This window comes from Dermacentor andersoni, chromosome 8 (genome assembly GCF_023375885.2).
Source record: "Dermacentor andersoni chromosome 8, qqDerAnde1_hic_scaffold, whole genome shotgun sequence".
Lineage (NCBI taxonomy): Eukaryota > Metazoa > Arthropoda > Arachnida > Ixodida > Ixodidae > Dermacentor > Dermacentor andersoni.
The window spans coordinates 122,108,092-122,130,528 of NC_092821.1; the positions used below are offsets into that span (position 1 = coordinate 122,108,092).

At 49.0% G+C, this 22,437-nt stretch overlaps 1 long non-coding RNA gene and 1 other non-coding gene across 2 annotated transcripts in view; both read left to right on the forward strand.

Moving 5' to 3' along the window:
• Positions 1 to 22,437, forward strand: part of LOC140219863 (uncharacterized) — a 478,555-nt gene that overhangs the window by 44,118 nt on the left and 412,000 nt on the right. The window lies entirely within an intron of this gene.
• LOC126529509 (U6 spliceosomal RNA) lies at positions 681 to 784 on the forward strand. Its single transcript, XR_007599246.1, has one exon. It is a non-coding gene; the product is annotated as a U6 spliceosomal RNA (small nuclear RNA).

The window sequence follows — 22,437 nt, forward strand, 5'->3', positions numbered from 1 at the left end:
TCGCGAAGGGCGCCTTCGCACTGCTCTGGGATGCAGTAGGCAAGAAGGTAGCCTAGCGTATGTGGAGTCGGTACTTGTAGTGTTTGCAGAATGCACCGTAACGGTGAATTCTACCGACGTTGTGCTCCGGATACATATTGCGCGGCGCGGGGACGTACCCGAAGCTTACCATGGAAGTTAGTGTGGCGGTGAAGACTAAGGTTTGTAAAAGGTTTATACTGGTCGGATGAAGTTTCATAATATTTAGAATGACACACCGGCGTGCGTGAATATGAGCAAGTGGGAAAATGCTTACGCACAGTAAGCATTATGATTACTGTGCATAACAGAGCAGTTTCTGCATGGAATTCAGGTACCACGCTTTGAATTTACGCGGCATGTGCGTTAACTCGAGTGATGCCCACGAGATGGTGGAACAAACAGAGGCACTGAAATTGGCAGCCGGCGCAGTTCCCTCGTTGTACAGGTAAATAATATGGCATACGAATCCTATTCGTTGAAATTAACTGTCGTCAGTATAGCAGTTGATTGCTAAGAATCCTAATACCTGTAAAATACGGCACTTTCTGTGATTTATTAACCGTCGGGGCCTCAAATATTTGGATATTAAAGAACTCTCACCGCTACTTTGGTACCGCCGAAATCATGGCGATATGTAGTTGAACGAAAGAATAGCAGGTGCGCTTCCAAAGTACATATACTAAAAATTGGAACGATACAGAGAAGATTTGCATCGCCCCTGCGCCAAGACGACAAGCGAAATCGTGAAGCGTTCCACATTTTTTTTATTGCGATAGCAATTACATTGACACTCCAGGCATATATCTCCCGTCGCCGTCGCCGTGAAGTTCCGTATGAGTGAAAGCATCTGAGGGTGAGCGGGCGAACGCGGTTCAATCTCGCATGCGGAGAGCGAGGAACGAGGCCCGGATGCGTGCCTTCTCCTGTAGCATGCGAGGCAGGGTGGTGAGGCGGGGCGGAAGGGCGTTCTTCTACGGCGGCTGTTACCGTACCTCGACGTTCTCCTCGCCCGCCGCTCCGTACAGAGTGGAGACAACCGCGGCGTCTACCACGGCGTTGTCACGGGAATCGCAGATGCCGTAGAGGACGCCTTTGGCGGACGCCATGGGGACGCGTTGCCGGGGCTCGTATGTCTTGAAAGCAGTCTGCAACGCGGCTGAAGAGCGCGCCCGTGCGGGACTCATCTTCAAACGGATCCACGATGTTTGCAGAGTGCGCGTCGTCCCGGTAGCTTCGTATGCGCTGTGTTTAAGACGTTTCGTACGCATTGGAGCGACAGATGCACGGAGGTCAATTGCCTCGCGACTACTGCCCCGATTCCAAGCTCCAGCGTTTTCACGGACAGTTTCCGCTGTCATCGAGCGATGTGTGTTCATGTTTACATGCGTGCGCGTGACGCCGTGCTGGTCAATTTAGTTAGAACACGCTGACTGGCTAGTTCGTTTGAATGCATGATAGAATGTGTCAGCGCGACTGAACAAGGACGTAGAAAGAAGCAGACAACGCTGTCTCCGTGTGTCACTTTCTTTCTGCATCCTCGTTGAGTCACGCTTGCATATTCTATCATGGTTAATTTAGTTAGTAAGTGAATGTTTACAAGTTCATACGGCTGATAAAACTATTACCTACACTTCGTAACACTATCTACTAATTTTCCTATCGCAATCCGTGCTTCGTCTTTCCGGCAGAACTCTGAATTCTCTGACAGAATCGCACAATATTTATTCATATTAAGCCTTAGGCGACTGTGAATATATTTGGTGAGTTATCACCAAGCCCGACTTGCACTTGCCGCAGATTACCCAAAAGTACCGAGCGCGATGGCCGAAACTGGTAGCAGCAGCGCGGAGGTCGCTTTTGGTTCGAAAGTGGGATCACGTGACATCGCTTCGCCGCGCCGACGTCGCGTGTGGCCATTTCATCCCGTGTTTTAGAACGTTTATTTTGACCCTTGGCCCTTGTCGTTACGTTGCCGCTTGTCGTTTAGTGGTAATTACCGCCCTACTGGCGCCGAAAACCATTGCTCCAAGCCTCCTAAATGATTTGTAGTAAGTTCATCGCGGAACTTATGAAGACAATTGGCCGGATTTTGTTCTTGTGTGGTCGGATTGCTCGTTTAAAGTCCAAGGATGAGACCTGGTCTGCGAAATAGCAGACCGGTTAGATATTCTTTTTCAACAACCTAAAGGTCTCGAGATCACTCCTCAAAATTTCGTTCTAAGTACGTTAACCCGCCGTGGTTGCTCAGTGGCTATGGTGTTAGGCTGCTGAGCACGAGGTCGCGGGATCGAATCCCGGCCACGGCGGCCCCATTTCGATGGGGGCGAAATGCGAAAACACCCGTGTACTTAGATTTAGGTGCACGTTAAAGAACCCCAGGTGGTCAAAATTTCCTGAACCCTCCACTACGGCGTGCCTCATAATCAGAAAGTGGTTTTGGCACGTAAAGCCCCATGATTAATTTTTTTAAAGAACGTTAACTTGTTGTCAAAGGCTGGCAGCGTTCTAGGCGCGGCCGGGTTACAGTTCGTGATAACGTTTGTCATGAAGAAAATAGCACTTGACTCATTTTTCAAAACGTCTTTTATTTTTTCATCAGCAGCACAAAGAAAAACGGCCATCCCTGCTACATGACACAAACGTAAGATAAAATTGTCGCGTTCTAGGGCTTCCTTGAACGAAGAGGCCGACTGAACTTGAAACATGCTTTATTGCATGGCAGAAACTTAGCGTGGCCGAATGACACACAAGGAATATAAAGGACAAAAAGAACACCACAGCTTTGCCATAGAGAAACTATGGCTTTGCGGCCAGCGATTATATACGCATTGTGGGCGAGGGTGACGGGATCGCGATATGCGCCTCGTGACAGAAAGGGAAACGCTATCACACAAGTACACGTGTACAGATATGCGACAAAAATTACGTAAATCTTTTACCCTACAAAAGCACATGACGTCCTCCGACCTCCTTTTCACTCACTCGGGGTTCTCATTTTTTTTTTTAATCGTCGTGCTTTATTGAACAAACTTCGGGTGGCTGCGCATCACTACGGCAGTGCGCCGGTGAGGAGGCGGAATGTCATTTCTGACTCCGTGTTTAGACTCAGTGACTGCGGCCTGAGGTGCCTTCTTACCACCGTAAGTGAAGCTTCGCGGAACCAAAGTTTTGCGATAGCCGGCGCACGGTGCAGAACAGTACGCGCGTAGAACCGGCCTACATATGCGACCATGGAACAGCCGTTTGATGTGTCCGCAGGCGTACGTTCTGTGGAGCCTTGCCGACTCTTCCAGCGCATCCGCTAGCCTCCACTTCCTTGCGCTTCTCGCGCGCACAGATAAGATACGCCTGCCGTAGGGAGGATTCGTTCCTTAAAGGGACACTAAAGGTTACTATTAAGTCAACGTGGACTGTTGAAATACCATCACAGAAACCTCGAAACGCTTGTTTCGTGCCAAGGAGAGACTTATTTTAAGAGAAAATGCGTTCTGAAGCGTCCGCGTACCGCTAGCGCAGTTCAAATCGCCCGCCCTCCGATCGAGGAGTACTGACATCATGGTCTCATAGTGACGTTGCGCCAACGGTGAGTAGAACGGCGTCCGCAGACGGCGCTACGGCTTTTCTGTGCAAAACGCAAACGCGCGGCCAGAAACAGAGCCAAGACAGAGCCGACAGCAGAGCGAAAGCGGGAGTATATGGTGGCTAGCGGAAGGAGAAACGAATTACGTCCCGCATTACGTCCCACGGCACACGGAGAGTCCGTTTTCGTTAAACTATAGGCTGCGGCGAGCTCGCAGCGTGGTCGGCGTGATCTGTGTGAAGTGACGAGCCTTTTCGCACTCGCAACAGGGAATAAAAAAGTGCGAATCGACGCAAAACTCGGCCTAGAAACGTGCTTCGCCACAGCCAGGCTCAATACGACCCAAGCTGGCGCGACCCAGATGTCGTTTCCCGCACCGCCACCAGGCGCCGCTACTATACCTCAAACTCCAGCGCAAGACGCCCATAAGCTGGTACTTCATTCTATGGCGCAAACTTCGATGCTCGTCGCAATGGACCCTGACACCGACAGATTGGCTCGCGATGGTGGGCTCAACTTCAGCGATTTGAGCACCGACGAGCGCGACCTGCTGCTGAGGGCTCGCACTGCCGGCGTCGTTGCGTACTACGACGGCGGCCTCGACACCGGCTCTCCGGAGCGGGAAAGCAACGAGGGCTTCCCACGACATCACATGGACGTGGCATTCTCGCTGCTTGTTCCAAATGAAAGTGTCGCGAGCCAGCAGAACCCTCACAGCACGACGCGATAACGAAAGTACTGAAACTCCAAAGCGTGCGCGGCGCAGAGTCGAGCGCGCAGAGTCGAGCGAAAACGAAACCTTTCGAACACCCATATTACTGAAGGGTAACGTCAAAATGTTATTTTTTCTTAGAGTCGAATAGACGTAGACAAGTAGCATTTTTTTCCGTCTTATAATCGAATGAAATGATATTTTTAATACGAGTAGTTGAGTATTAGTAACACAAATTATGAGGAGTCCTTTCGTCATCGGGCTAGTACCGGAATGTCGCTGGGGGGTCTCAAATCGTGTCATGCATTTACCTGAATTTCTCGGTTACTAAAGCTCTGTTCGCGATTAAATTGACGCCTTAGACGTTCTAGAACATTGCTCTACCACTTTAACTTGAGTTTCTGGTAACCTTTAGTGTCCCTTTAAGAGGAAGCTTTAGCTCGGGCCCAACTCCGACGCGGCCTATTCAAATACATGTAAAAACGCAAAAACGTTTTTCTGAGATAACCCCTGGACCGATTATAATGAAATTTGTTGCATTTGAGAGAGAAAGTTCAATTCTAGTGACTGTTGGAAGCGGAATTTTGATTTAGGGCTTGAATTTCGTTAAAAAGATTTTCAAAAATTCAGAAGTTTGAAAAAAATAGAAGCACGATGTTTACAAACTAATAGCTCTGCATCAAAAACAGATATCGCGATTCTGTAAACGGCATCCATTAGACCACTCAAAGCGGACAAATTTGATATGTCAGTGTACATCTTACGTGAATTTGTTATGTTGTTTACGAAGGTTCTGCAAAAGTTGTAATTACACATTACTCCATTTTTTGGAGTTCATGTGTAACATATCAATTTTGTCCGCTTTAGATGTGCTATCAGGTACAATTCGCAGAATTGCGATATCATTTCTTCTTGCTGAGTTACGGAGTTGTAAACTTCATAGTTTCGTTTTCTGGAAATTTGCGATTTTTGCCAAATTTTTATAAAAATTTGACAACCTAAATCGAAAATTCGAAACCAACAGTCACTAGATTTTAAGCTTTTCTTTTAAATGCAGCAAACCCCGTCAAATTTGGTGCAGTGGTTGCCGAGAAAAACGAATTCTCCTTTTACATGTATTTAGATAGGGGCACCCGAGCTAAACCTTCCTCTTAAGTCAAAGCAGCCGCTTCTTTCCCATCTTCCAGGATGAAGCGTCGGCTGGCAGGCGCACGGTGCCGAGGGCAGCAAAATGCACATATTCTGCGTAACGCTCTATCACCATGAGTATTGAAATAAACCTGTGCAGGTGTGCATGAACCTCGAACGCGCTCTGCTTAAAAGACTTCGTGCTGTCGCGAGTACTGCGAGGAACAAGCAACAGTTAAGCAACATGTGTTTTAATATGCACAAAAGCAAGTTGTTACTGAACACGAACTATGCATTCATAACGTACGTTTTACGCGCCGCAAATGCATCATATGCGCTGTCAAAAGCAGGAATCACTGACCTGCACGGCGTTCATTGTGCAAATTGTGAAACGCATCGGTTTCGGCCTTCGATGGCATGTTAGCGAGGGCAAAATTTTCCGCGCATATTCCTTCGTCCGTTGCCATTGCCGTGGCGCGGTACATTGCGTACAGCGTTGCATGCGCGTTCATTTCACGAACTTCAGTTCCTCCTGTCCCACCTGGCCATAGCAACATCCGGTAGAGCACGGTCCAGATAACGCAGCGCAACACAACACGGAGACCAACGCAAACCTGCCCGCACAGCGCCTTCGCCACGGCACGAAACCTACGGAGCAACACGTGTGAGCGCACAGAACCAAAACAAAGCCGCCATTGTGGCCCGAAAGGCGTGGCCGCTACAGCAAAGAAATAAAAAATCAGCAAAAAGAGGAGAACTTACAACGTCATTTCCTCCACACTTTCTCCTAGTGCTCGGAGGGGGTAGGGCCTCTCCTCAGTTTCCTTCCTCCATGGAGCAATGCTATGACCGTGGCCGAACAGGTGTTGAGCCCCACTGCGAGCCACTGCGAGCCACGTCCACAGCCGCAGCCACATTTTTCTTGATGTGCCCTGCCACCTGGCGGAATCGGCCAATCTACGTAGCTCGGCCGCGAAACGGCTCGAGTGTGCGCTCTGGTCATTTACTATGTTACCCTATACGCCTACCTCGAGCAGCAACGAGAGACGGGCCACGGGTTCTATTTCCAAGAACAGTGCGCGCAGTCCTTGCTTGCGGCCTGGTCATACACGAATAGACTTTCCCAATTCGTCATTGCGCGGATGCCCCGTGATAGCATCTGCAACGCAGCGGTTTGGAACACAAGTTGGTATTCTGTCACATTAAACTTTCGCAGCGTCCCGTTTTTCTGACCAGATATTCCGCGAACCAGACCGATGCGGCCTTGAGGGGGCCTGAAGCGAAGAAGCAGCCTCCGACAGCCAGTTCAATGATGGCCTCATTTTCTAGAAGAGCATCGATGAGCTTCTTCGCCATGACAACGTTCAGTTTCACCTCACTTCCAGCGAGACCAGCCTACCGCCGCCTTTTTCCAGCAAGCGGGTGGGAACATTCATTCGTTCCGCGGAAGACGCACGACCATTTGGGAACAGGTGTTTGTCACCGGAGTCGGCCAGCTGTTCGAAGACTTCCAGTTGGTCGCTTGCGTTGGTGAATAGGGTGAGCGTCTCGAGTGTAGACGAGGACCTACAGCACTGTAGGTCGCCGCCAATGAGACAATACATCGGTGCCGTTTGAGAAGCCAGCGTAAGAGGGGCAGGGCTGTTTCTTCATTGTTGGTGCACAATCCGAGGCAAGTCCTTGGCACTATCACGACGCTTAGTTCTCCGAGCTCGTTGCGACACTCTTCTCTGAGCTGAAGGCCGGCGTGTCACAACACTTTGTTGTAGGCTGTCAGGTGTCGCAACAGATGACAGACGCGATTGTGGTCCCGAGTGGATATTGAGGAAATCATCCCCGAACCAGCGACTTAACCTTTACAAGGTCAGGATCTCTGGACAACTGCGGAAATTCTTAAGGTGGTACCGACGTCTGCGTTGAGTCGACCGTCTGTCGATGGTGTATGTATTTGCAGTGGCCGCTTCAATTTGCGCCGCCCATCTACACCCCTCCGCTGAACGCTAATTTGCAGCGCACATAAATGCATGCGGTTAAGTTGTTGATACGTAATCAAATTGCAATAAATTGCAAGCGATGACATGTTTGATGGCGGCCCTAAGTAGCCCTTATCGACAATGTGGCACACCCCTCAGGCAACGCTAGCAACCAACCTTCGTTATGGCGAGACACGCATTGATCTCAATACCCATTAGTTCATTATAGCCTCCAATTTAAACCACGAAGCAGTTTTTTATAGCGCCAATTGCAATACATAAAGTATACCCAAGCAAACGGACAGTAGTACCATAGAGTTTCCTACAACAATTACTAGAGGGAAATTCGGCGCTGCGATCGCTCAGCCACCATGGGAATGATAGCTAGTACACGGAAGTGTCTGATCTTCGTGCTTGTGGATTCAGACGTTCTAGCGGCTTTGTTTATAACGCTTTGTCTTTAGGCCTAATTTGGACTACATTTCTAAGCAATTTATGCATTCTTTATATGCAGAACGCGATAAGATTCTCGCTCGATGATGCGTCCATAGCGCGAGATTTTTAATATTTGCCTTCTGTGCTAAGTGTCCCGACTTCTATATCTGCCGTCGGACAGATTTATTACAGTTTACCTAATTATTTATAAACGAGCACTTAAATAATGATCACATTGCAAAGTCAAGAAGCCGTTTGAAGCCACAAGGACGAAGTATATAGGCAAATCCATATACTGACCATCATTCCCGTGCTGGCGGAACTACCCTGCTTGCAGTTCCCGTATACACTAGCGCCATAGTTCCCACTGGTGGTGCTTGTACGAAGCTCTGTGACCATGACTCTATCCAAAATTTCTCTGTCCACAGGCTGTTCTCGGTAACCTTAATTATATACGCGTACGCAGTTCGTTGCTTAGCACCACGACCACATTGTCGTGCTCGGCGCTAGGTGTATGTGTCCGCTTGAAATTGAGAATGGGACGGCGACCAGTCTGGTCGGCAACATACATGACAATTGAAAACGGACACCGACCAACGGAAGTTTATAAAAGTAAGACGTTTCGGCTCCCACACGAGAAGCGTTGTTCAAAATGATGTTGAAGGGAGGCCCCCTTACGTTCGCTTTAAGATGGGACGTAATCATCTTTTTCTAGAATCCCTGACACTCCAGAGCACCCACTAGACACCTAAAGGGCAATGACGGCAACTTTACCCACGTGTACGCCCATTGCTTAAATCATATCTTAAAGTCAGCTGTAGCGTTAACGATGTCTCGCCTTTCAGGAAAAACTACAACTTTCAATTTCTCTCTTTTTTTCTTTTTTTCATCCTCGCAATTGCCGCAGTTCTTATGCGCAGAACGCATATTATCGAGTCGATATCTCAACGCCGTGCTAAAAATTTTGGCATCGCACAAAACCAACCACGAAAACGATAGGCCTTATCAATTTCGTTACCTCTCGAACTCCAAGCCCCCTCTCCCCCTCTGACATTGTCGATGTATTAAAAGGTATTGTTACCTATCCGTCTTATGATTGGCTGAAGATTCGGCTACGCACAACGGGTGTGTAAAAAGTAGCTGGCGCTTGAGTGACCGTCACAGACACCTGTCCCGACGAGAGACGGTGGCCACGTCGGCACCGAGGCGATCTCTTGGACAGCTGTGCCTGGAACGTTGATTCCCCATGGAGGGCGAGTTCGTTTCTGCCGAGCTGCTTCGTCTGAACTGCACGCGAGGCCAGAATCGCGTCTGTCAACTGCTGCGACACCTGACAGCCTGCAACAAAGTCTTGTGGCACGTCGGCCTTCAGCTCAGCGAAGACACGAAAGACGAGCTCGGAGAAGTGAGCGTCGCGACTGTGCCGAGCATTCGCCGCCGATTTCAGAGCCACACCGAGCAGGCGGCCATCGCCCTCCTCTGCCGCCTGATCGCAGAGCACCGGTGCATTGTCTCTGCGGAGCTGAACTACTCAGTGGCAAACGCAGATCCGCTCGACGCAGTCCTGGCGTCTTCGTCGAGTCTGAGAAGGATCAGAGTCATCGGAATCGTGAACGACCACCCGGAAGACCCATTGTCCCACTTGCATTACACTGACGAATTCATCTTCCGCCCGGCCTGCGGACATTCTTATGCAAGAATGACGATCCCGAATCGCCTGCTCACGCGAGACGATGCCAAGGTCACGTCGTTGGACGTGGCTGCAACGAGAATGAACCGAGTCTCGGCTGAGAAGCTCATCGACGCGCTTATAGAGAACTGCACGATCACTGAACTCGTCGTTGGAGCCTCTGTCTTTACGTGCGGCCCTAGGAACCGACCGTCAGAGCGGTTTGCGCAGTATCTGACCAAGGAAGATGCGACGCTTCTTAAGCTTACTCTGAGAGCGGTCTACTTCGATACCGCACCCGGGTGCGAGATTCTCGTGCACGCCATCTGCGCAATGACGACGCTGCAAGAGTTGGCGGTGCAGTTTCACGCCGGCAGCCGAGACTACGAGCTTTTCACGAGAGTGGTCGCCGAGAGCCGCAGCATCCGCACGTTAAGCCTGCGATTCACGGGTTTCGGCGATGGACTGACGATTCCGTACCCAATTGCACGCGCGCACGCGGCCAACGTCCACGCTTGGGCCTCGGCGTTGCAGAAAAACCGCGCTCTGGAGGAGCTGCTCCTCGACATTTCGTGGTCCACAAGCGAAGACTGCTGCGTCTTACTGCGAGCACTTGCGACCAACCGCTCCATCCAGCAATTGACCTTGTGCAGTCTTCCCCACGACGGTGGCCTGCGGCAAGTATGCGGCACGATACGGCAATGCGAACTCGCCCACAGGGTTAGCATCGAGGGCCATCGCGTGGGACCTCGAGATCTGTCAGCGCTTTCGGACTTTCGCCAAGTAACCGCCTTCGTTCTCAGTTACGGATACCTTCCGCACCCGAATGGCCTTCTAAGCGCCTTCGATGTCCTGGCTACTTGCAACCACGTCACATCGCTTACCGTATTTCTCGAGTTCTTCCACCTCGGCATTCTTGCGTCATTGTCCGCTTACATAAGAAGTGTGTCCGCGTTGAGATCAATTGAGCTCAGTGCCCAGGTCGACCAATTTCAAGCCGACTACTTTCACGCCCACATTCGCGACGAGTCTCCCCTCGTTCGCTCAATGTTTGCCTTGTGCGAAGCCTTGTCTTCGAACCTCGGTCTCACCAAGATCCTGATGGAGTTGACGGTGCAGTTGCGCGATGACGTCTACCCGGTGCTCGCCCGTGCCGCCACGAATCCCCGTCTTCACGAGCTCTGCCTGAGAGGTTTCAACGAAAACTCCTGCGCGACCTTCCTGGGTTGTCTAATGCCAGGAATGGCCCAGAAGTACAACCTGCTTCGCCTCGAAATCGACGACTGCGCACCTGCTGACGCCGAGATGTTCGCTGCCCAAGACATCGTGCGACGTAACTGCAGTCTCGTCGAACGAGCGACCAGATTCGTGTTGGGCGACCACGACCCCTACTGCGCGCGGGCCTTCGAGATCCTCTCCGACCACCCGGTACTCGTCGACAGTGTTCGAGCCAGGGCGCCGCTACGAGGAGAGGCCGAAGCTGCGGCCATGGTCAGTGGCGTCCAGCAGTGTCTGGCCCATAGCGACGTCCACAAGTACATGCGCGTGACCGGCGTGGTCAAGCAACGCGTCGAGTGCAATGCACGGCACGACGGCGGCATGCAGTTGGGCCAATTGAACTACGACAGCTGGATTCACATTCGCCGGTACCTGAAGGTAGCCGACGTATTGGAACCCTGAAGGGAGTTCGCCAAGTCATTCTTTGTGTAGCACCTTCGCCGAACGATCGACTTGGAGTATGCTGCCCGATGACCCCAATTCTGGCGTTCATGGAGCCTTCCCAGAGCCCCAGAACGAGCGGTCGACATACTATTGTGCTTTAATTATGCCTCGAATGGTTACACTTCCTGATGCAGTGTGGCGTGCCCTCACTAGAGTGACTTGCATATCAATCGGCACTCGCTCCCATGTTGATTAGTATCATAGGCGACAAATGTGACCGGAGAGGAGTTTCAGGCAAAGTGATTTCGGGACGTGGACAGCACGCGGCGATTGTTTGTTTGAGCCATCCCGTTTCATTTTTCGGTATCCATTATCATGATAGCCTTTTTATTCCTCTCATTTTACTCCTTTCTTAGGCCGCCAACTCGGAGGACGTGGCTTGTCACCCCGGGTCGTCTTTTACCATTTCTTCTTAAAGCTTATTTTCAATCGCTCATTGCGAGAAGTAGAGAGACAGGAGCATTATTTCCGCCCTTTGGTATAACTTCACTGCTTATATACGTCCCCGATGCAAGCTGATAAACACAGCTGCTTTTAATATCTTATCATTCATTTTCATCTGCCACCTCAGCGGCCCCCGGGCAAAGCGATATGTCAAGCTGCAACTACTGACGCATGGCGAGAACAAACCTATAGATGTTTTAATAAAGCTTGTTCTTTTTTAACATCAATCATTTGCATGGGCTTCTGACTGCTTGCTCCATTGGACTCCTGATTGGCAGTTTGCCGTCGTCTTCTGTTGAAAAAAACGTTGCATCGGTTTCCTAAATGTAAAATCCCGACGTTGCTGCGAAGCAATGGCCCCGAATCAGTCGCAACTTGGCCTGTGCTCATTTGAATCGGGCACGTTTTCTTCGCAAGAGTAGTGGAACGCATCACACCGCGCAGGTTTGTATCGGCGTACGTGCACATGGAATGCCGTGGCGTAGGTAGGCGTAGGTAGTAGGATTTGGACATTACTTGACAATTGACTCGTATTTCTTGTTGACCATTGCCATAAAATAGAAGAACGAAAATAGACAAGTGGATAAGCAAACACGAAAGCTTTGACAGCTGCTCATCAGGCGTGCGTGCAGCGCCTGATGAGCAGGCGTGCGTGCGACTAGTGCTGATGCCGTCACTAGTGACGACAAAGCAACGATGCTTCGGACGAGCCCCGATTTATAGTCGCGACAATCTTTATGCTGCTTTTCCCCCCTGAGTTCTAACCATGTTCAATAAAACCATCTTTAGCCTCAACAATTCGCTGCATTCCTCTGCTTTAACGGCTGTGCGCTCGAATCAGCTGATGCGCATTAGCGCTGACCAATGCTACCGCAACAAAAGCTTTTAATGAGTTTTTTTTATTTATATTGTGGCTGTGTTTTAGTCTCCATCTCGGCAGGTGTAAATATTGGTATATAGGAGAGAGAATCCGAATGTCAAAGAGGAAAGCTTGTTGACTTCACCGTAACTGCCTACAGCGCGCAGCTGACCCCAGAACATTGGTCAGCACTGTAAAAAAAAAAAAGGAGCAAACAGGATACAAAGACGATGGGGAAAGAAGAGTGCGTTCGGGGGGGGGGGGGAGGGGGGGAGGGGAATACAAGAAGTCGCGTCACATTAGGGTGACACGATCCGTTGAACCACACGGCCAGCCGGGTCGCGCAGGTCCGATGGAAACATGCACGTCTGTGACTGGGGGATGACGTCGCATGATGACGTCATGACATCGTGAAGCCTGACCGTTCACACCGACACTTGAATTCGTTTAGCAATGACAGTCGGGTTTTTCGAGCGAGGCTTGTGTTGGCTCACAAGTTTCGGAGGCGTTTTGTTCGAGCAAAAAAAAAAAAAGCCATTTATTTCCACAGCAGAGCAGCGGCGGGAAAGGGCTGTTTGAAGTGTTTGCAGCTGTGCCGGCGCCAAAGCGTGAATAATTAGCAACGATTAAAGCGGCATAGGCGCGCGATCACGCCACAAGCGCAACGAAGTAAAGCCATTTCGCTTCCGTCGGGAAGGGAAAGGGCAGAAAAGGCAGGAAAGCAGCTTTGAACATCACTTTCTGCTGAGTTCCAAGTCGTGTAGGAATCCGCGGAAGCGATGGAGCAGAGTTTATGACTTGCGGCACCAAAGATCTCGAGCTATATCATGATGGCCTACCTTCGCAAGATTATTATTATTAATTATGGGGTTTTACGTGCCAAAACCACTTTCTGATTATGAGGCACGCCGTAGTGGAGGACTCCGGAAATTTCGACCGCCTGGGGTTCTTTAACGTGCACCTAAATCTAAGTACACGGGTGTTTTCGCATTTCGCCCCCATCGAAATGCGGCCGCCGTGGCCGGGATTCGATCCCGCGACCTCGTGCTCAGCAGCCTAACACCATAGCCACTGAACAACCGCGGCGGGTAGCAAGATTATAAAGGCAAACTTAAAATACCAGTTGTAAAACACTGGAAGAAACTGTGGAGTCAGCAAGAACATAACAAACTTCATTGCACAAATCCTGTTTTACGAGAATGGGGCAGTTGTCACCACAGAGAAAGATTTTACGAGGTATTCATATGTCGCTGAAGTATTGCTTACGCAAGGCTGACCCACAGTTACCAAATAAATAATAAACCAAATGCAACATTCCAATACTGAGTTGAATTTTTAAACGTACTCCACATCTTAATAACATATCCTGGCTTAGATAAATGGAGACAAATATATTTAAAAATTTTTCACGAAAAAAGAATCACTTTCCATCCCATGCTCTTACTGAGCGATGAACCACTCGGGCCATATGAAGATACTTTTACCTATTAGAAAGCCACGGGAACTCTACAGGATGTGTATCACATTTCCTGCTCTTTTATTTTTACCTGGCGATTTACACCATTTTACCACATTTGAACAAATAAGCTACTTCGAAAAACATGCGCTTGCCGCATTGTAGCCTGTACAGCTGTTGCGCCATTGAAATCTCCAAATATCATCATCATCTTAGAATTATTTTGTGTGTGACCCCAGGAGACTTGCGCCTTCAAGTATTTACGGGCGTCCCGTGAAAAATCGCAAGGCACAGAGCGAGCTCTCTCAAGGCTTCGGACTGCAGTACTGGTATAGCGCCACATTGTGATAGTTTTTAACCAAAGTGAACACAACGATCATGCCGAAGGGGAGGGAATAAACTTTTAATGTAGAACCAGCACTTAATGATGGGCGGGCGTAAGCCTCCCATGAGGGGACGTCGAGGGCTTGCCTCGCCGCCGCCTCACGGGCGTGCTGGGTCGCCCAGATATGGTCGTCGAGGGCTGAGCTCCGCAGAGCCTCATGCAACCTCGACGAGGGTCGTTGTGGTAATGTGCGTGTACTGTGCTGGGCACTCCCACAGCATATGCGGAATCGTAGCCGGGGGAATGCCGCAGCACCGGCAGTTGGGGGTAGCGTAAACGTCTGGGAATATAAGGTGGAGGATGGCGGGGTGAAGGGTACGTGTTTTTTTGTAGCAGACGCAGTGTGGTAGCCTGGTTCCGGCTGAGGTTCGGCGATGAGGTCAAATGCATTAACGAGATCGTTATAAGTTGTCAGATTGTCCCTGGTGTCCAACCCGTCTCCAGTGACTCCGGCGCGGTTGACTAGGCCTCGAGCAATGGAGTGGGTGACCTCGTTGAGATTTGGAAGGTGTGGGTGGGACAGGGCCCGCATGGGCCGGGATCCGTGTCAGGGAGATCATGCTGTCTTTAGAGTGTGGTGCCTGGCAGAGGATGCGAAGAGCTTGGGGAGAAATACGGTCTTTGCTGAAATTAGTGACGGCTGAGCGAGAGTCACACAAGATGGTGTGACAGCTGGGACCTACAGTGACCAGAGCGATGGCCACTTCTTCAGCCGTCTCGACAGTGGGGGTATTGACGCTGGAGGCGTGGTGTATGACTCCATCGCGTGTGGCGACTGCCACAAATCGTGTGCCATGTGGAATATGGGGCTGCATCAACGAATGTGACGCCAGGTACGTGAGCAAGGACTTTTATGACAGCTCCGGCTCGATCTTGGCGCCGAGCCCTGTTATATTCAGGATGCATGTTTCTAGGGATAGGGTCTGTGTAGATCCAGCTACGGATGTCAGTCGAGATCGGTTGTTTGAGGCCCTGTTGCTGATGGTAGGTGAAGCCAAGCGTGGATAAAATAAAGCGTCCCGTTTCAGTAAGGGTGAGACTTTCAAGCTAAGAGTGTTGTTGGGCTTCAATGAGTTCGGCAAGGGAGTTGTGAATTCCCCAGTTGGTTGAAGAGTTCTGTGCTGGTGTAATGCGGGAGGCCAAGTGCTTGCTAGGCCTCGTATGAAGGTCTTGTATGAAGGTGTCGTGCTTGTTTTGCTCATCGCGGTACCAGTTGACGTACGCAGCAACGTAGGTAATGTGACATATGACAAAAGACTGCACGAGGCGGAGAAGGCTTCCTTCTTGGAGTACCCCTCGTCGGTCAGAGATACGTTCAAGAAGGCGTAGGGTGTTTTGTGATTGGGCACAGATCTTGCTGACAGCCAAGGCGTTCGAGCCGTTGGTAGGGATGGTGAGACCGAGGACCCGGATACTATGGACGTGTGCGAAAGGATTGTCATCTTGAAGGAGTAGAGTGATGACGTCACAGGGTCGGCGATCAGATTGGTGTTTGGAAAGGCGACCCCGCTGAATGGGCTTGTAGAGAGGCTCCGATTTAGCCGGCGAACAGCGCAGTCCGGTTCCTTGGAGATAGGCTTCAACCGTGTCAGTCACCGTTTGGAGGGCTGACTCCACTTGGCCATCACTGCCTCGGTACGCCCAGATGGGGATGTCGTCGGCGTAGATGGTATGGTTGATATTGTCGACTCGTTGTAGTTGCTGGGCAAGGCCAATCATGACTAAGTTAAACAGCATGGGAGAGATAACTGAACCGTGCGGGGTGTCTTCGCTGCCAAGAGGAAGCTGGTTTGATCGTAAATCCCTGGACCAGAGGGTGGCCGTGCGATTGCAGAGGAAGTCATGGATATCGTTGTAGGCTCGCTCTCCCAGGTGGAGGCAGGAGACCTGGTCAAGGATAGCTGTATGAGAAATGCTGTCAAAGGTTTGAGTGAGGTCGAGTCCGAGGGTGGCTTTCATGTTACGGGAACGGTCATTTAGCACTTGATGTTGGAGCTGCAACATACGTCTTGCGTAGAAAGGTGAGGACAAAATCCAATGATGGTGTGGGGATAGAGAGAGTTGTCTTCGAGGTGAGTGTTGATGCGTACTAAGAAGGCGTGTTCCATCACCTTGCCTACGCATGAAGTGAGGGAGATGGGACTTAGGTTGTTGAGGCTAGCTGGTTTCCCAGTCTTTGGGATTAGGATAACGTTGGCCGTCTTCCAGGCAGCTGGGAGGGCGCTATTGCACCAGCATTCGTTGATGTAGTCAGTCAGGTGGGACACGAACTCGTCATCGGGATTGCGAAGGGTTTTGTTAGTGATCCCGTCTGGGCCTGGAGCAGAACGACCGTTAAGCTTGCGAAGAGCAGTATGTATTTCAGATACGCCGAAATTGGTGTCTAGTGTAGGGTTGGGATTACCGATCAGATTGCTGGGTGGACTGACTTATCCCGTGGAGATATATCTGGAGCAGAGGTAGTCAAGCACCTGTTGTGGACCTTGCTTAAGGATCTCCGTATAAAGGAGTTTCTGCAGCCGATCCTGTTGCATGGGGCGGTGTCAGTATTGTCAAGCAGATGTTTGAGGAGTTTCCACGACGATGGGCGATAAAGTTGCCCATCCACCGCTTTACACAGCTCAGTCCATTGTTTCCGGCTGGTGGTTTGAATATGCTCCTCGATAGCTGTATTGAATCTAGAGATCTTACTTCTGAAGCAACGGTTTAGGCGCTGCCCCTTCCATCGAGCTAGGATGGAGGTCTTAGCCTCCAGAAGATGGGCGAGGGGGCTGTCCATGCGTTACACTGGGGCATCTGTAGTTACCACCGGAGTGGCCGTTTGAACGTCAGTGCGTAGCCCTTGCGTCCAGGTGTTGATGTCGGCAAGGCCTTCTTCTGAGGTAGCACCAATGCGTATCGTACGAAAAACACACCACTCGGTAATGGTGAATCCTTTAGTGGGGGGGGGGGGGGGGGGCAGGGGCGACAGCGAGTTTGGGTAGAAAGATCATATTGGTCCAGTGTGCATTGTTGATATGTTTGATGAAGGTGTAGTCGGGCGTAGAGTCTCGGGTAGTGGAGATACCGAGGCGTGTGAGAAAAGAGAGATCCGCGATAAGCGTGAAGCCTGAGTCATGGTAAACTTGCCAGAGGTTGCGAGCAGCAGCTTCCGTGCGAACGTAGCCGCAGCCTGTATGGGTGAAGTTTAAATCGCCGCCGATGAGTAGGGGGTGTGTTACAGCTACGTGAAGAGCCTTCTTAAGGAGGGTGAGGAAGCGACACTTTGCATTGTCCTTGGGGCTATTGTAAATATTCAGAAGGAAGATACATTCTTTCCGTTTACGATTGGGAATTAATTCGTGGAATAGATGTTCGATGTGAGAACTACTGAGATCATGTTTAATAACAGGGATACGACGCCGTACTAGGATGGAGACCCGGAGAAGAGGGTGAATTGTATGGAAGGTTTGATAACCGCGGAGCGCGGTGGGGTTGTTATTGGTTTCTTAAAGTAGGATAGCATCCGGGTGGCAGTGTTGACGTAGGTATTGACTGAGTACCGGTTGCTTCTGGTGAAAGCCTCGGAAGTTCCACTGCCAAATGAGGGTGCCTTGATTAGTGTGAGCCATGATGGGAGATTGTGGATGCCGCCATCGGCGTCCCGGAAGGGTAGCAGATAGGGGCGGCATGGCTAGGAGGCGAAGCATGTCGAATAATAACCAATTTTGAGCCAACCACAAGGTCACACAGACGGGAGAACAAAAGGACAGAACGAGTTCTTCCCTGTTCTTTCCTCCCCTCTCTGTGATCGCGTTTGTGGAATTATTATTGCACCGTAACCAACTTGCCCAACAGCAAGTAGTACAACCATATAATATCCAATACCTCACCGCGACACACTAATTTCCTAGGGTATCAGTGTCACGCACGACATTGTGTCACCACGCACAAAATTGTGTTTTTTATCTGTTCTAGAATAAGACAGTTTCTAGCAAGTTTCTATGTCGATCGCAGCGTCGCAAGGTGTCAACACTAACGCAGCCATTAGTGTTCGCTCCTATGTCGTCCAATGGTAGGCATATGACTATGGTGCCAATCATCCGCTATGTCAAATCTCAGTTGATCTTCGAGCAAGAGAAATCATTACCTCAGGGCCAACTGTGGTTCGCCTATCCAAATGCGTGCGAAAGGCGTAAATGCTCCCGTTTGTCATCATCATCATCAACCTGGCTACGTCCACTGCAGGGCAAAGGCCTCTCCCATACTTCTCCAACTACCCCGGTCATGTGCTAATTGTGGCCATGCTGTTCCTGCAAACTTCTTACTCTCATCCGTCCACCGAACTTTCTGCCGCTCCCTGCTACGATTCCCTTCTCTTGGAATCCTGTCCGTAACCGTTAATGAACGGCGGTTATCTTCCCTCCACATTACATGCCCTGCCCATGCATATTTCTTTTTCTTGATTTCAATTAAGATGTCATAAACTCGCGTTTGTTCCCTCACACAATCTGCTCTCTTGTTTTTCCTTTACGTTACACCCGTCATTCTTCTTTCCATAACTGGCTGCGTCGTCCTCAGTTTAAGTAGAACCCTTTTTGTAAGGCTCCAGGTTTCTACCCCGTAGGTGAGTACTGGTAAGACACGGCTGTTATACACTTTTCCCTTGAGGGATAATGGCACCCTGCTGTTCATGATCTGAGAATGACTGCCAAACGCTCCCCAGCCCATTCTTATTCTTCTGATTATTTCAGTCTCGTGATCAGGATCTGCGGTCACTACTTGCCCTAAGTAGATGTATTCCCTTACCACTTTCAGTGCCTCGCTGCTTATCGTAAACTGATGTTCTCTTCCGAGACTGTGAAACATTACTTTAGTTTTCTTCAGATTAATTTTTAGACCCACCCTTCTGCTTTGCCTGTCCAGGTCAGTGAGTATGGATTACAATCGGTTCCCATAGTTACTAAGCAAGGAAATATAACGCAATAAATTCTAAGAAATGTGTTGCGTCGAAGAGGGAACGCCATTCATCCGGAGTATGAAGGTGCATTTCATTTCCACCATTCTTAGGAAAAAAAATTCCGAAAATTGGTAAGCAAAAAAAAAAGCATTTAAATATGGGCAGCTGTGGAACAAGATTGGATATCGAATTTTTGGAAATTTCGCCTTTTTGAGTATTTGAAGCTGAGAAATTAATTTATGAGTTGATCACTTACGTCATGTTACAATGTTTACATATGTTCTGCAAATGTCCGGCTCCAGAATCAGTTGTTTATTTCAAATGGTGTAAAGTACATCAATTTCCTCCACTCTAATTGCATCCGTAGGCGCAGCCTATAAAACAGTCATACTATTTAATTACTTGAAAGGAACCTAAATGAAAACATCAACTCGGACTGAGACGTTACATTATTCCTGTATAAGTCTCTATAGTCTTTATTCCTCTATCATTTTCTTGCGGCTATATAAACCCTTTGATGCGTTGAAAAATGTCGCCGAAGATATTTCGCTTTCTTCGCTTATTGAACTCATCACATTCTATAAGGAAATGTTCCATCGTTTCTGGTTCAAAGCTATAACAACATCGGGGAGAAGGAGCCTAATCAGTCCTGTGGGAATAAAGATTAGGCATTGGTATTCGGTGAGGCATTCGTCGTAAACGAAATTTCCAACATTTCTAGTGAAACGCTATCGGCTGTGCCAAAGGAATCTCAGTTGCTCAAAATGAGTGTTACGTAATACGGATGATTTGGCATATGTCTCTTTACAGGAATGTTTTTTTAAAATCTTGCAGCAGTGATAGGTACCGAAGGTTGCAGAATCCTCAGTACTGGACCTTTAAAGAGATGTAAGTAAGAAGGCTGATGGTTTGGGCTACTTGGTGTTCCATTTTAGACTGTGTGGTACAGCGCGAAGCGGGATAGGAGACACGGGAAAAAGGAGAACAAGCGTGTACTGCCAAGTGAAATGTTATGGCCTGATACAAGGTGTGATATAGAAAACACATAGGGAACGCGACATAAAATTTACATATGTAAAACACAAACAATAAAGTTGAAAAAAGAATTAAGAAGAAAAACATTATAAAGATATCATCACCACTCACTGTTAGCGCTGCCATTGAGTAAGCATGCCATCTCCATTAGTGATAAGGCCAGGGATAGCTTACTTCTGCACACGCATAGGTACTTCACGTGCCATGCTAGTCGATTCAACGATGATGCGCGTTCGATCATCCATGTGTATGAAAGCTACTTTTTTAGAAACAGAGGGGTACATCCACTTGTGCCACACAACAAGGCTAAGAAACCTTCCTTTCCGTTATTAACATTATTCGCATGTTCATGCAGACGATAGTTCAGACACCTGCCTGTCCGACGTACGTACCATGCGCCACACTTTAAAGAGATGCCGTCGCTAGTGCATTTGGCCACTAGATTTACGTTAGTGCCATGTGCCGTGGTACCCATACTAAATGGGCGAGTCGCAAATGCTAGGGGATACCTGAATAACATTCTCCTAGAACAGCAGATGAATTTGGTAGTCATAGCGCAGAACAAGCGGACAATGCGTCGGTCAAAATTACGACTGAAGAAATGGACACGGCAAGTTTTCGCAGTGCTAGAATTGATGCAACGCGCACGTTGCCGTAAGGGATCTCGTTTTAACGTAGGTTACGATCCTCTACAACCCCCGCAATTGACATTTGGAACATTACAATATAAAAGGTAAACTAATCACTTTTAAATAACTAACGGGGGATTAGCGATTACAAATCTATTGGCGGTGTCTGAAGAAGACTTCGAACAACATGCACTTACTCTTATTAGGACAGAACTTACCCGTCTTTTTTTCAGACTTTCGTCTGTGATAGCTGTGCCATTGTGCATAAATGTGCGCTTACTTCGCTAGAATTAATTCGATCCATCGTAATATACCACCCAGATGTGTATGTTATGCACATCGTTTTCCCCAAAATAGCATCAAGCGCGGCTCCGATGTTTTGCGCCGTACAAATTATATAATTCCACAACACCGGTTCAGAGGATATGATGCACTGCGGTTAACGAAAGGGCGAGGATTCGACTTTCACAAGAGACGACAGGAACTCAACGGAGATGGAGTGCGTACGCTCTAGCACACCTAAATATCGTTCCTGGTTCAAGAAAAAAAAAATACGTGCTCAAGCTTCATCCGCCGGTGAACCTTCACAAATCAACCTTCACACCCTTTCATACCCGGCTGCAAGTTAGGTGCGAATTATAGATTGATTTGCACCCTTTTTCGCTTTTAAATATGTGATTAATTTAACCGTGTAGGCAATCTGATAGACAGGGCTCATGAAACCACCAGCAATCTCGGCTCGCCCTTAATCCTTGCACTCGCCGCAGATTACCCAAAAGTAGGGCACACGAGGGCCGAAACTGGAAGCGCCAGTGCTGCGGTCGCTTTTGGGTCGAAAGTGGGATCACGTGACATCGATTCGCCTCGGCGACATCGCGCGTACCGAGTTTATCCCGCGATTTAGGGCGTTTATTTTATTTTGACATTTCACAAACATTTCCCCTTGTCGTTGAGTGGTAATTAGCGCCGCATTGGAACCGAACAGCGTTGTTCCGAACCTACTCAACGATTTGTAATAATCTCACCGCGGAATATGCGAAGTAAGTTGGCCGGAATATTGTTGTTGTGTTGGTCGGATTGCTCGTTGAAAGTCCAGGGATAAGACTCGTTCTATGAAAAAGCAGACGGGGGAGATGTGCGTTTTCAGTAACCCAAAGGTCTAGAGATCACTCCTCAAAATTTTTTTCTGAGTACGTTAACTTATTTTCAAAGGTTGTCAAAGGTTTTAGGCGTTCTAGACGCGGCCGGGTTACAGCTGGCGATAACGTTTGTCATGAAGAAAAGCAGCATTTGCCCCGTTTTTGAATATGTGTTTTTAGCAGGGCAAGTAAAAGCGGCCTTGACTACTAAACGATACAAACGTAAGATAAGATTACGTAAATTTTTCACACTACAAAAACGAAGGACGCCCTCCCACCTCAATTTCGTTGACTCGCGGTTTCCTTTTTTA